The sequence below is a fragment of the Chelonia mydas genome, chromosome 12, assembly GCF_015237465.2.
Source record: "Chelonia mydas isolate rCheMyd1 chromosome 12, rCheMyd1.pri.v2, whole genome shotgun sequence".
In the NCBI taxonomy this organism is placed as follows: domain Eukaryota; kingdom Metazoa; phylum Chordata; order Testudines; family Cheloniidae; genus Chelonia; species Chelonia mydas.
Genome location: NC_051252.2, coordinates 30,977,805 through 30,993,901, shown reverse-complemented (window position 1 = coordinate 30,993,901; position 16,097 = coordinate 30,977,805). Strand labels below are relative to the sequence as shown.

General features: G+C 42.1%; 1 long non-coding RNA gene across 1 annotated transcript in view; it reads right to left on the bottom strand.

Annotated features, from left to right (window-relative positions):
- The window catches only part of LOC119563707, a 42,301-nt gene extending 31,376 nt beyond the window's left edge, over positions 1-10,925 (bottom strand). The window contains exon 1 of the long non-coding RNA XR_005222273.1: positions 10,822-10,925. This is a non-coding gene — a long non-coding RNA (uncharacterized LOC119563707). The remainder of the gene's footprint in view (positions 1-10,821) is intronic.
- Positions 10,926-16,097: the final 5,172 nt, after the last annotated feature.

The following is a 16,097-nucleotide window of genomic DNA, read 5'->3' as shown; positions in this document are numbered from 1 at the left end:
TTCAGTTCAGGTCAGTCCGAAAGGTAGATGTGCTCAGCTGCCTGACCCACACTTGGGTTGGGTTGCTGTGAGTGACCATTAGAACAGTGGTTCTCAACCAGGGATCCGGGACCCACTGGGGCGCTGCAAGCAGGTTTCAGGGGGTCCACCAAGCAGGGCTGGCATTAGACATGCTGGGGCCCAGGGCAGAAAGTCAAAGTCCCACCACCTGGGGCTGAAGCCTGTGGCTCCAAGTCCCGATACCTGGGGCTGAAGCCGAAGTTTGAGCTACTTAGCTTCGCAATTGCCCTGTTCCCTGTGGCATGGGGAACAGGGCAATTGCTCTGCTTGCTACCTCCTAATGCGGGCCCTGTTTTTTATATGCAGAAAAACCATTGTTGTGGCACAGCTGGGCTGTGGAGTTTTTATAGCATGTGGCGGGGGCCTCAGAAAGGAAAAGGTTGAGAAGCTCTGCACTAGAAAATTCAAAGGCACCACTTTGCTATAGTCTGTGATTATTCCTAATTTCATGGGGACAACCAGGGAAGAGTATGGACCACCCTATTTCAAAAAGCACAGGTTCCTATTACCTGAACTAAGCGAGAGTCTCCTTTACCTGTCAGCAATGTAGGATGTAAGGAGCACAGCTGAGCAATTCTCATCCTGTCCAGTGGAGGCCAGTGATCTACGTAGAGCCAAAGAGCTCATTTATAGTATCATACATTGCAAATTCTCATTGAAATGTAGACGCGAAAGGATCTTCCAAACTTTTGACTAGAGCCCTAGTCTCATTATTATCTTTCTATAGTGTGCATCTGGTCAGCCTTGCCTTTATCACTAAAGCTTCTTATACGAGTTGCCTGTGATGCAAGCCAATGCATTTCAATGGAGATCTAAATCCCCTGTAGCAGCACGAGACCTCATTAAAGCAGCTTTGGTAGTAGCTACATGGTGGATTAAATCTCTCAAAAATTGGTTAAAAGCACCCCACAATGGAGTAGTATATTCCAGCTGCACAAGTGCACCTAAGCATGAATGTGCTATGCACACAAATACGTCATCCTGCTCTTAGTAATCCTATTTTGATCAGCTCGTCTAGTGTACACCTGTAATTTGTTGGCAATGCAGTTGACTGCGGCTACAGTTTTGGAGATTCACAGGAACAAATCTCAGCTGTCACTTAGCTGTTTGCTTTCGTATGAATGTGTGAAATGTATTTGGTGTGTTAAATTTAGAATTCTGTGTGTCCTTATGCATTAATACCTGATAACACCATGTTGATTTCTTTTCTCTTTTCTCTGTGTGTGTGTGTGTGTGTGTGTGTGTGAGAGAGAGAGAGAGAGAGAGAGAGAGAGATTTGCGAAGAAATGAGTGTCTGAAAGAATGACAAAAGAGAGCCTTGTCATGGTGTGGGTTTTACCAACCTAAAGCTGAAACCACAGGTTCCCCAGGCCTTATTCTGTTTGGTTTCCCTAGTGTAGATAAATGTAGAGCAACTGGGGGGAGAGGGAATGAGAGGTCAACAGATCCAGTTTGGGCCCATTTCACCTTCAAATAAAGTTAAATAAAAACCAGGATGGTTTTGATCTTGCAAGATCTTAACTGTTGGCTTTTTGTTCTGGAAACTCGGAAATGAGGCGAGATGGGCCCCATGTTCCATTTTTCCTGGATCATCTGTATTTAGGCTAGGGCTCCTTTCTTGGCCTATGTGTATTGTACACCCAGATAAATAAATCAGCTCAGAAAGCATAACCAAAAAGACATTCCCAGGTGTTGAGAAACGGAGTACTTCTTTATGTTGCATAAACAAGTGCTAGGCTTGAGAGTGATCTGTCATGACAAGGCTAATAAGGTGCACTGAACATGATGCTGAACAGATGAGCATTGCACAGGCCTTTGTGTAAAAGTCATGAAGTGCCATTCTTGTATACCTAAACACGTTAAAAATGAACAGGAGTATTTACAATTCTATCCTATCTCCCTATTTAGATGTTGGCTCAGTGGATATTTTGCAGCCCAAATGTGTAACTGGTATTTGGATTCTGGTTCATACTATCAGCATGTAATTTTCAGTGTATAAGTGAAAAAATACTCACTGAAGAATGGCCTTCAAACAGTACTGTGTTAAAGTGCACTAGGGAACTTTTAGTGCACACCAGCAGGTTCTACATGGACCAATTCTTGTGCCACTTGTTTGTGCGCTTTAGAAATCGCCCCCCTCTCGTGTGCATTACCCCATTGCGGAGATAAGCCCTTCGTCACTTTTGTTTTTCCGCTTTCGGTGGAAGCATGGCTTGGAAAATGCAGAGAACTGATAACTCTGGAGATCAAAGGCCTCTGTTTATCCAGAGATGTAGTACAGCTTAGCATGGGCCTGCCAATGTGCAGTGTCTGGAGAGAGCATTATTATGGGTGAAGAGGCAAATGAGTTTCCATGCCAATCTTTGGCCTTTGTGGAAAATGCCCCTCTGAAGGAGGTATTCATGTCATGTGGATGTCTCTTTATTAGAAATCGGTGTTTGCCCCACCAACTCATTTCACCTAGACCACTGAGGAGCACTAAGATTTACTTGCAATCAGCCCTGGCTGCATTGGAAGCAGCGGGCTGGTGGTAAAATACTCTGCGTTTCATTACCAATCCCTGAGCCAACTAGTTCCCTCTTAAAGTTAATTTTTAAAAACCGTTATGACTAGTCCTGGCTAATTATTGTTGTCAGGAGCACTAAACCAAGTGTGAAGCCTTCAGAGTACTCCGGGTCACACTACTTCATTAATTATTATGTTCCCTCCAGAAAATATGTGGTTCTGGGAGCAATGGCTTTCGTCGTGTGTCAGATGATGACACTAGAGCAAAGCTGCAATGGCAAAAGAGATTCAGTGCAACAGAGGAGAACACCTGGAACCATCTGTGATTCCAGACTTTGGAAACCCACCAGTAGTTCTACAGCATTGTAGTGTGAAGTATACATGGGATATGAAAGTAAGTCATATTGTTTCCCTCTGCTGTCTTCCAAGGGGTCTTCTGAGCACCTCTCAGAATGCAAGTTTCAGAGTCCTCCTGTTCTCAGGCTCACGTATTATGGGCCCAATAATTGCTGCTCCTGAACTGGCAGTTGCAGAAGTGCGAGATGAGCTAGCTAGGTAGAGGTGTTCTATCGCACAGCACTCCCAGAGCCTACCAGCCCAAGAGACAATTAATGAATCCAGATTTCCCATAATGCATTGCCATTATACTGGTAGGACAGGCCTCTGACATGACTTTGAGCCAACCACGGTCATCTTTCTCACCCAGTTTTGTATGTCCTTGTTTCTTTTTCTTCTTTTTTCCCATTCTTCCTTTTTCCTCCAGAATTTCTCCTCCCCTTTTCTTGTCTCCATTTCTCTCTTTTTCTCTCCCCTTTTCTCCTCTTTGTGCCTTCCTCCCTGTTTTTTGTCACTGTCTCTCCCCATGTAACGATCAGGCACTAGCATCTGAAAAAACAAATTGACTCAGATCATATTCCCGTGCATTTGCATTTTACCTGTGGCACCGGCGGTTGTGTGAAATTGACTATGGAATGTGATCCTAACAGTTTCACAGTCCTGCTGGCGCTGCGTGCAGGGAAGCTCTTCTGCAGAGGAGTGCGATCGGAGTCTCTTCAAATGAAAAAGTCGGGGAGGGAGGAGAAGAAGATGGTGCACCGCTCTGTCCAACTGCATCCTGAGCAGGAAGATCATCACACTGTTCACAGCCAGGAAAGCCCTGTGGTTGCAAGAGAGCTGCCTTTCCTAAGTGTTCTCGGGGGTGCGGCAATCAAAGAGTAATACTGTAAGAAAGGCAGAGGAATTTGATCCTCAGCATGTTGGGGCATATTTTGTATGTGGCACATTAAGGTGTATGTCTGTCTGATTTGCATGACTGTTTTATTGCCTGGGAAATGTTGAGGACATGGAACGAAATTCAGCCTTGGGGAAACACCATTTTTATCCAAAAGAATTAAGATACAGTCTTTGACTAGAAATTGCTTCAATCTTTATTAGATGAAATCCTGGAATAGAAGCCATGGCTTTTGTTGTATCTTGCCAATAGCAACAAATCACTCAGTGCCCAAACTTGGAAGTGCTGCTCCGGGAGTCAGTCTCCATTGCCTCTGCATCATCCCACCACTGTTCACAATAGAACTTCTCACATTTACATTTTTTTTAACAATAAAGTGCGATCTCCTTAAATCCAGAACAAAATTAATTCAGGCTGAAATCATGGCGCGTCTATATGGCAACTCAGGTGCATAAGTCCTCATCTCTATGCATTTAGGTGTCCTCTCCAGACTTAGGTCCAGATGCCTAAGCCTATGCAAGTGCTACAGGTGTATTACTGTACCACCCTGAGCAGGCAGGTGGAAAGGGGTGACCACTGGGTGGAGCCTTGGCCCTGGTACCCCAACAGGTTGGCCAGATGAAAGGGGATAGGAAGAGTATTGATGGGAGCAATGGAGAACAGGCAAGGAGTGATGCCTTTCTGAGGCAAAGGGGAAAATATAGCCCAACATTTTCAACAGTGGGTTCCTGAAATTAGGCTCCCAAGTCCATTGTTAGGAACCTGAATAAGTGGCTTACATGGGAGTCACTGTCAGAGCTGATAAAAACATTTTCATCCAAACTTTTTTCTACAAAAAAAAGTTGGCCAAAATGGAAGATTTTGCCCCCTCCCCCCCACCACCTTCCACCCCCCCCCCAGAAAGTCTGCTTTCATAGAAAACTTGTGGTTTTTGCTGAAAAATTGACCACCTGAAATAAGTTGTTGGGGTTTTTTTGGCTTGCAGCACCTGAATAGTCTTAATGAAAACCTGAAAAATTGTGAACATTTTTGACAAAAATGGAAAAAAAAAAATTCCTGAGGTGGGGTGGGGGGAAGAGTCATTTCCTGATCAGCTGTACAGCTAGGCACTCAACTCATCAAGCCACTTAGTATCAGGGACCAAGGGTCTATCCTTTGGCACTTAGTTTTGTCATAGTTTCCTGTGTAATTTGTATAGCTTTATAATGTTTTTTAGCAGTCAGATACCATGGTGATGGAGATTTTATATGGATAGGCCCTGAATCTGCCACTAGATTCACCTGCATGGATCCAGTAGTAGAACCCAGGGCCCAAGCTAGCTAGAGATCTGGATGCACGGCAGATGAAAGAATTCTGCAATACCCTGAACAGAATACCTGTTACATTTCAGGTTTCAGAATACCTGTTACATTTCAGGTTTCAGAATACCTGTTACATTTCAGCATCCTGCCTACGTCCTGTGTATCTCACTGTCTTGTTTGCTTCCTTTCCCTCAGTAACCTCCCACAAAATACTTTCCTTTTAATATCGGACGATTGCAGAATTGATATAAGCTGGCAGAGGCAACCCAGTGTAGGCTTCCCAGTTGCCACTGACCTTTCCTGATAGCAGCTTTTTATCATGCCTCCCCCAGGAATGCCCACATTAATACATTATTTCATCTAATTTCTCATTGGAACAGCTCCTTTTGGATTCAGAGCCTAGGTCTGCCTTGTGCGTTACAGGCTGCTGAGAATAATGAAGTCTTATAGGTTGTTCATGAGCTGTTTTCTTTGACTGTGTGTGTGTGTGTGTGTGTGTGTGTTTGTGTGTGTGCGCGCGCGCACGTGCTCGAGTGGTCACCCAGGTCACATTATTTTGTTTCTGCTTCCGGATTAGATATAGTAGATATTTTTCAAACTAGAGGGTAGCAAATGATGAAACAAGAGCAAAAATGGAACTCCCAAACAAACCCTCCCCACACCCTTTAACACTGTCCGCAACTCCACTATCCAGGAAACCAGGCCTGCAACCTTAGTATCATATTTGGTTCTTCTCTCTCCTCCTCCTCCCTATCCAGGCCAAATCTTGCCTCTTATTCCTCTCTAAGACCATTCAAATGCATCCTGTGGTCTCCTTCCATACTGCAGAAACCTTGATCCAGGCCCTGGTTAACTCCTGCCTTGATTCTTGCTACTCTTGTCCACTTTTTGCTTGATACCTTTGAGTCTTTGTACCTGATTGCCTTTCTTATCAGATTCAAATTCCTGATCCTCACCTTCAGGGCCCCACAGCTGCTCTTCACAAACCACGGTTTCCTCCTTTCTTGCTGCTTGCTCCTCTGTTTCCTGCCCAACCCTCTACCACTCCAGCTTGTCTTTTTGCTCCCCTGGTGGTCTTTACCTACAGACAACTTTTTGTCTTGTCTCATGCTGCTCCACTAGGCCTTGGGACATCCTTCCTGGCAGTCAAAAAAGCGAACAGAATGTTGGGAATCATTAAGAGAGGGATAGATAATAAGACAGAAAATACCATATTACCTCTATATAAATCCATGGTATGCCCACACCTTGAATACTGCATGCAGATGTGGTCGCCCCATCTCAAAAAAGATATATTGGAATTGGAAACGGTTCAGAAAAGGGCAACCAAAATTATTAGGGTATGGAACCGCTTCCATATGAGGAGACTAATTAATAAGACTGGGCCTTTACAGTTTGAAAAAGAGACGACTAAGGGGGGATGTGATTAAGATCTATAAAATCGTCACTGGTGTGGAGAAAGTACATAAGGAAGTGTTATTTACTCCTTCTCATAACACAAGAACTAGGGGTCACCAAATTAAATTAATAGGCAGCAGGTTTAAAACAAATGAAAGGAAGTATTTCTTCACACAACACACAGTCAACCTATGGAACTCTTTGCCAGAGGATGTTGTGAAGGCCAAGACTATAACAGGGTTCAAAAAAGAACTAGATGGAGGATAGGTCCATCAATGGCTATTAGCCAGGATGGGCAGGGATTGTGTCCCTAGCCTCTGTTTGCCAGTGGCTGGGATGAGCCCACAGGGTTTGGATCACTTGATGATTCCCTGTTCATTCCCTCTGGGGCACCTGGCATTGGCCACTGTCGGAAGACAGGGTACTGGGCTAGATGGATCTTTAGTCTGACCCAGTATGACCGTTCTTATGTTTGCCATTGCAACTTCCCTCTCCCTCTTCAGATCCCTCCTCAAGGCTCACTTCCATCACTGTCCTTCAACCCACCCTCTTTCCCAGGCCTAGGTCTTAATATTAAACATAATTTAACTAAATTATATTTATATTCTCCTAAAAATAAAGAGGATCTAACCAAGGTACCTGGACGATAATGCAGCAATAGGAGAATCTCATGATCTTCCTTTCTTACAACCTTCCCCATCCTCACAATCTTTGCTCATTGTCAACCCTTGCTGTGCTCCCAGCATCTCTAATACAGAGTGGAAATTAGGGCAGCAAGCTTTATTTTTGCTTATCTGTACCTACATTAGGTAAGGGTCTGGCCCATCATATATGTGAAACTTCAGGGTAGAAATGTAGATAGGAAAAATGCATATCATTATTACCCAAAGTGGAATTTTGCCAAGACATCCCTATTCTTGTAAAAAGTACTAGGGCTTTTTAATGGCCACAGGTGATCGGGACACGAGTTTCAGCTGGCCTCCAAAAGGTGGCAACTCTCAACAGCAAACAGTATGCCAGGCCCTTGCTTCACAGTAGTTCAGAGAGAAGAGCAGCCACTGGTAAATCACCAACACCACTTCATGCAATGCCTGTGGGGGGTTTTCTTACAGGCTTCCTATCTAGGAATAAACTAGGTCCACTCTGTTTAACTCATAAGATCTTAGCCCGAGGGACAGTCTGACTCCCGAGCATTCTGCGTGAAATGAATTCCTTGGGGGTCAGATTCTGCCTTGTATTCCACCTAGTGTAATTCCAGAATTTCACTGTCAGACCTGTTTACCTAAAATCAAACTCAATACCATTTTTATTTTAAACAATCCCAAATAATTGCACAGTGCATTACCCACCTTCAACGCAGCCTTGTTTTATTTCTATATACGACAATTACTCAGCCCCAGAGCACCCCATTTTGGTGTTTACTGTGGTGGCTTCATTTGTTTTCTCGTTGTCTATCTTGATTCTCTTGATTGCTTGTTGTCTCTATCAAACTGTAAACCGAAGAGATCGTCTTCACCAATCATTAACGACTAGACTGGAATAAAGGGCTAAGTCTAGTAATTGTACTTTTTTACAACACTCACCCTAGGTTCTGTTCAGCCTCACCGGCCATGACATGTCTTTTATTGCACACAGCAATGAAAATAGACCCAAGTGCTGGAGGGGGGAGAAAAAAAAAAGAAAACCCAATTTGCTCCCTATTAAGTTGCTGAGAAGCTTAAGCCCATTTCTGTTCCAGTTAGTTGCTAAGTGAAAATGTAACTACTTTATATATTTCACCAGAATTAAACTTAAACCTACAGAATTAGGTTTATTAATTTCTGTCAGTGCTCAATGGGGAAATAAGAGTGCCCATTCATTAAGGATACACAATTACTGCAGACAAAAATGAAGCGCGGTGCTATTAACCATAATAAAAATGTTGAACACTGTGGAAATTTTCATTAAGTAGAATCTATTCTTTATATGAATCCACTTAATCCTTTCTGTCCTTTTTTTCCCCTTTTGTGCTCTCCAACCCATTTTATTTTATTACTGAACGTTTTATAAATGTTTCTTAATTTAATTATGATTAAATATTTTTGGTAGAGAACAGTGTTATTCCATTTTTAAAAAAGCTTCCTCTCCCCCTCTAAGCTTTGTGAAAAATAGTCTTTAGAAACAACACAAGTATTACACAGGGCTGCGTTATTATTTTAGATCATGAGTATATGAGGGGAAAATACAATAAATAAGAACAAGAAACTATATCAACCTGGGCACTAAAATTCAGTTCACTTCCTAGGTGAGATTCTCATCTGGTGTAAATTGGTGTAGCTTCCCTGGTGTCAATGGAGCTACACCGGCTTACAAAACCAGCCGAGGCTCTACGTCCAAATTAATAAAAGCTGACTGCAGTTAACTCTAAACGAGTGTTTCTGAAAAATAATAAAAAGGCCATAGGACAGATAGGCAAGGAACCTGAATATCTCCAGAAAGGGAAGAAGCACATTGACGGGGCATTCTGTGAAGTTTGCACAGCTGCTGGCCGGGTTGCCAGTTCTCACTGAATAACAGACACTTAGTTTTCCAGTACTGATTTGTCCTCAATTCAGTCCTTTGACTCGTTCGTAAGTCCCCTAACAGTTCACTTGTGCTGCATTCCCCATTGAACTGGTCAACATGTTTTGAGCAATTTATTTTTTTGATGAAAAAGTCTTGTTGGGGGGGGAGGGGGAACGGGGCATGAAAAAGAGACAGACCTTGCTGTTAACTGTTCAATCACAGGGTTGTATTTAACATATTGCTCTACTATTTTTTAATCCAGGAATGAATTTATACAACAGTAGTTTATGGCTTTACTATTGCTATATTGATTGCATTGCATGGTACTGGCTGGAGATAGGGACAGATCCTCAGCTAATTTAACATGGCATTACTCTGTGGACAGCAATCAATGTAGCTCTGCTGCAGTCAGTGGGGCTGTGCTCATTTACACCAAATAAGGATCTGTCTCTCTATGTTTTAAATTATTGTGAAAGAGTTTAGTGCGGTGGATGAGCATCATTTCCTAAATGTTCTTCTCATAGAACACATAACCTCATACCTTTGGTCAATGATGTCTAACCAATCTAAGGGCCCCATCATTGGAGTCCTCCTTAAAAAGCTGCTACCAGGATTTGTCCATGGTTACCACAAGGCCTGATTCTGCCCCCTTGAGGTCAAGGGGAGTTTTCCAGTTGACCAGAATGGGCTCCTTATCACCTTGTTCCTGAGCAAAGATGGCAACATTATCAGGTATATAGTGAAAGATAAACTCTTGTAAGCCATATGGAAGAAGTGATTAGATAACCTTTATCACCTGTGATAGTCTCAACAAGTAAACCAGAGACTAGAGTTTGGAATAAAGGATGAACTTTAGCATAAATGGACAGGGACTGCTGGCACCACTGATGTCTCTCATTTAATAACATCTTAAAAGAGTTTCCTAAATGCAAACTTGCAAGTTGTTGTTGTTTGTTATTTGTATTATGGCAAGCCTACAAGCCTAAGTAATGGACTAAGCCCACATTGAGCCCCAAAAAGATTGGTCACTGCACCAAAGAGCTTATACTTTAAGTAAACTGTGCACATAGAAATTCTAGAAAAAGGATGACTAAGGCATTGGACGAGTATGCGGTAGTCAAGAGGTGGACCGTGGGCCAAATACTGACTACCAGACGCTTTTGAATGGATCCCCAAATCTTTGTATTTACTTATTATCATTATTGTTATTTTTAATTATTATTTTCTCTGGAGTCCTGACCTTGACTATACCTTGACCAAGAAATCTGGACCTTGGCAAAAAATAATTGCCTTCCCCTGAGAAAGATGTTCATGTCTTTACCACAGACTTTACGTATCTTGGGCAAGGCATCTAAAGGCCATGTGGCCTACTTGGCAAAGCACTGGAATGTGATTCAGGTGACCTTGGTTTATTCCCAGTGCTGCCATTGGCCTGCTGGGTGACCTAAGGGAAGTTACTTTTCACCTCTGTGTCTGTTTCTTCATCTATAAAATAGGAATAATGGTAGTGACCGCCTTTGTAAAGGTTTGAAATCTACTAATGATAAGAGCTAGGTGGTATTATCAGCTTCTTTGTGTCACAGTCCCACATTTCTAAAATAAGGGTAATAATGCTTCCTTTCTTCCACCTTTTTAATGTCTCCTCTACTTAGATTGGAATCTCTTTGGATGCTAGGATCCCATCTATCTGTGTTTTATACAGCTCCTGTTTAGAACAATGGGGCTCTGAACTAGGTTGGAATCTCTAGATATTTCCATTATACAAGCACAAATAACACTTACCCTCCTCCCCACTCTGCTTGCTACTTATACACACCGGTCGCGTCTTGTCCTAAGTTAGATGGTAAGCATCTCTGCACCGGGGCTGTTTCTCCCAATCCGTTGACAACAGGGCCCCAATGGGTATGTTTATATAGCCTACGGCCGCAAGCCTCCCAGCTCAGGTCAACAGACTTGAACTTGTGAGACTTGGGCTAGTTTTCCAAAAATAGCTGCATACACAGTTCTTTGAAAGCTGTGGCTCCAGCTGGACTCGGACTTTGAATCCCATCCCCCTCCCTAGGCTTCAGCGCCTGAGCTCTAGCCCGAGCAACAACTTCAAAGCACTGTCTACGTAGTTATTTTTAGAGCACGAGCCTGAGTCTGTCAACTTGGCCTGGGAGGCTGGCTCTGAAGACTTCCCAGTGTGACTGAGACATTTGGACATGACAATAATGCAAATAATAAACATAATTATAACAACACTGATCAAACGTTGCCAGTTAAAACCCAACGTTTTCTAAGGCCAGCTTTTCCAATAAAATCCAATCTTAATTCATTCCTCCTAACTTTTCTGACACAAGTCAATTTCTTCCTCCATGAACATTGTCTAACGAAGAATTTCTGAGGTTAATTTTTGCATCTGCACCCTAGCAATTGTTGAGGCTTGGAAACTGTCATTTGTTAATTTGTGCCATATTGATTGATGATCTTGGCAAATCTCTCAAGGTTTATGGGCCTTCAATATTTCTATAGAAATTATATTTTTAAATATTCTGTCCTGATATAGCAAATTGAAATGACAGGCTGGGAAGTCCTGGTTCTTATTTATCTTTATGAATAAGCACTTCGGAGTACAGTTTGGTGGTGGTTGGTAGCAAGCTTGGGTATGGGGATAGCTGTTTAGTTTTGTTTGTCCACTTTTTTCACCAGAAAGATGAATGGGACATTTGTTCAATTCTCTAGCATTTACGTACTAGGAATAGAGTCATCCTGAGACAGAAAAGGGATGAGGACACAATTGTCTATCTTTTTCATGCATTTTATTCAGTTCAAATGGGCAAAAATATTTATTTTTGTGACTGTCAGGTGGAATAATTTACCACAGAAAAATCCATCACACATCTTAATAGTTAGCATGTAATCAAACCCTCAAATCTCACCCCCACAAATCCCTGTCCCATATGAAATTTGGATAAGGATGGGTTAGATTTGGGCTAGTCCAGTGCAGAATCCAAACCTCACAGGTCCTAATTTTGTTTCCTGGTGTTTCTGCCTGGCCATTGGATTCATCCCATCATTTCCCACAGGTCCAGCCACCAGTTTAGCAGAGAGGTCACTCTGCCACCTCTCCCTGACGATTCTATGGATCATGAAAGTGGAAGCCTTTCCATAGCAGCCTTTCCCCTTAAGATGCTGGGGTGTGAGAGTGGCCATCTCAGATCCCCTTGAAGAATGTGTGAGAAGACCAAAGAAAACAAGGGTGTATAGGGAGGTGGTGTCAGGGTGGACACTGGGGCCTCTGGGGAAGGAGTGTGCTAGTAGGAGTGGAGTCTAGCTAGCTGGATGGGAGGATGCAGGATAGGTTGAATGAAGTGATAGAGAGATGTTGAGAGTATCTGGGGACTGATGGAGGGTATGCTCAGTAAAAGGTATAGACCTACTGTCCGTATCTAGAAGATTCCAGGTGGAGGTAGCAAGTATTGTCACTTGCCAAGCAAAACACAGTAAATAAGGTTTTTGTAAAACCAAAACATGACTGCCTGAGCCCATCTCTAGGTTAACATAGATTTACCTAACCAGTTTCATAGATTCATAGATATTTAGGTCAGAAGGGACCATTATGATCATCTAGTCTGACCTCCTGCACAACGCAGGCCACAGAATTTCACCCACCACTCCTACAAAAAAACCTCACACCTATATCTGTGCTATTGAAGTCCTCAAATTGTAGTTTAAAGACCTCAAGGAGCAGAGAATCCTCCAGCAAGTGACCCGTGCCCCATGCTACAGAGGAAGGCGAAAAACCTCCAGGGCCTCTTCCAATCTGCCCTGGAGGAAAATTCCTTCCCGACCCCAAATATGGCGATCAGCTAAACCCTGAGCATATGGGCAAGATTCATCAGCCAGATACTACAGAAAATTCTTTCCCAGGTAACTTGGATCTTACCCCATCTAAAACCCATCACAGGCCATTGGGCCTATTTACCATGAATATTTAATTACCAAAACCATGTTATCCCATCATACCATCTCCTCCATAAACTTATCGAGTTTAATCTTAAAGCAAGATAGATCTTTTGCCCCCACTACTTCCCTCGGAAGGCTATTCCAAAACTTCACTCCTCTGATGGTTAGAAACCTTCGTCTAATTTCTAATCTAAATTTCCTAGTGGCCAGTTTATATCCATTTGTTCTTGTGTCCACATTGGTACTGAGTTTAAATAATTCCTCTTATTACACAGTTAAGCTGTGTTTAAACCAATTTACCCCAGGGTGGTTTAGAACTGTGTTTTAAATCGGTGTTTTAAATCGGTTAAATCGGTTCAGGTAACATGGTTTTAGCCCCAGTGTAGCTACAGCCTTGAAATTTTTAGCCTGCCACATGTATGGTCTTTCAACTCTGGTGGTTATTCAAAGGCTCATTTCTCCTGAACATTTTATGTTACGTAGCGACAGGTAGTAGAACCACACCAAATATCAATGTTTGGTGCCACATGCATAAGGAAAAACATTGTAGGTTTGCTGACAGGCAGTGGCTCTAGACGTATTTTCAGCAAGTATCTGAGAGTCCTTGTCCATGAACCAATAACAGTGCTCTCCAAACATGTTTTCTACATCAGCATTGCAAACCACCTTGTGGTTGTGAGGATGGCACTGCATATATGACTTTGAGATCTGTGCTGGGAGGAGAGATGCTGTCATGAAATTTTGGTTCCTGAGACAATGCAGCAAGTGAGGTGTGGAACTTTAGAGACGTCACAGCCAAGACAGCCGGTGTTTTTAACAGACCCAGACTATTTAGCATGCAGTAAACAGCCTTAATAAAGGAGGGTGCAAACTCCTTATGGCACTTATTACCTTGCTAGGGTTAACTAGTTGTAGCATAACCACAGAAGTTAAATGCACTTCAGTAAATGTGCAAAATGGCTTCAGTTTTTAAAGTACAGTAGATCCCATAGGTATTCTAAAATCTATTCTTCTGTAGACAAATATTCATTTTCCTTCAGCATTAATTGAAGCATTGTTGCAGATAATGTTTCCTGCATTATATTCAGCTGCCTCATACTGTGGATAAGAGAAATCAGAAGGAGAGAGAGAGCAGAAAATACTAAGATTGCAGCTGCATCTCCTGGGGAAATGATTGCCATTTGAAATGTCACTCAGTTTGATTCATTATTAAGGGGAAGCACAAGACACCTCCTGCTTGAAAATTGGTCTGCACAGAAATGGAAAGCTGCTTGTATTGTTGCTATCAAAACGATGTAACATTATCAAAATATGCAAGTCTCTATTTTATTTCAACTAGAAGCATCACCTCTGGTATCCTGCATGGTGGCTAAATTAATCAACTCTTTAGAGTAATGTGATTGAAATATGACAAAATGCTTCTGTTGTTAAAGAGCATTTAACTGTTTTACTTTCATTTGCATGTTCCATAAATTTAGTAGCAGGAAGTGTGAAACACCTGAAGTCTCTGGAATGCACAGATGTTGATTTTCATTATGTACTCTAAAGACTGGCCCCTAAGCAATACCACAGAGATTTTTATTTAACTTCCTGTACTTAACCACCTTCCACATGAGCAGCGGGACGCAGTGAACTCTGAAGAGCAATGGCAGTGGATTCCTGAAGGACTAATAATGACTGGTGTGCCAGAGTGGGATTTGAAGTGATTGTGAAGTAACCTTTTGATTATGTTTTTGATTATCTGTTTGTTTTTTCTTTCTTTCTTTCTTTCTTTCTTTTAACCAAGGTGCAAAATAAGTTAACATGCTGAATTTCTTTTCAAGGGTTGTGGGTTTGAGTCACTACACAAAGATTATGGATGCATAGAATCATAGAAATGTAGGGCTTGAAGGGACCTCAAGAGATTATCTAGTCCAACTACCTATGCTGAGGCAGGACCAAGTCTACCTAAACCATTCCAGACAGGTATTTGTCTAACCTGTTCTTAAAAACCTCTAATGACAGGGATTGCACAGCCTCCCTTAGAAACCTATTCCAGTCCTTAACTATACTTATAGTTAGAAAAATGTCCTAATATTGAACCTAATTCTCCCTTGCTGCAGATTAAGCCCTTTATTTCTTGTCCTGTCTTCAGTGGACATGGAGAACAACTGATCAGTACCTCTCTATATCAGTCCTTTACATATTAGAAGACTGTTTTCTGGTCCCCACTCAGTCTTTTCTCAGAATTAAACATGCCCCGTTTTTTTAACCTTTTCTCATAGGTCAGGTTTTCTAAATCTTTTATTGTTTGTCGCTCTCCTCATGGACAAAGTGGAGATAGTCCAATCTTTCATCAGTGCTGAATAGAGTGGGACAATTACCTCTGGTGTCTTACATATGACACTCCTGTTAATACGCCCTGATATTCACAACTCCGTCATATTGTTGACTCATATTAACTTTGTGATCCACTATAGCACCCAGATCTTTTACTCCTTATTATTAGCCTAGCCAGTTATTTCCCAACTTGTAGTTGTGCATCTGGTTTTTCCTTATTAAGTATAGAACTTTGCAACTGTCTTTACTGAATTTCTTCTTTTTGATTTCAGACCAAATGTCCAATTTGTCATGGTCATTTTGAATTCTAATCGTATTTGCCAAAGTGCTTGCAACTCCTCCCAGTTTGGTGTCCTTCACAAATTTTATAAGTATGCTCTCCACTCCATTATCCAAGTCATTAATGAAAATACTGAATAGTACTGGACCCAGGTCAGATCCCTGATCGACCCCCACTAGATCACCCCCCTAGAGAGATGATAGAGAACCATTGATAACCACTTCTTGAGCACAGTCTTTCAACCACTTTTGTATCCCCCTTAATAGTAATTTAATCTAGACCACATTTCCCTAATTTGCTTATGAGAAGGTCATGTGGGACTGTGTCAAAAGCTTTACTAAAATCAAGGTATGTCATGTCTGCATCTTTCCCTTTATCACAAGGCCAGTCCTGTCAAAGGAAATTAGGTGACTATTCCTTATAACCCTATTATCTTCTAGGTGCTTACAAATGGATTGTTTAATAATTTGTTCCAGTATATTTCCAGGTATCGAAGGAAAGCAGACTGGTC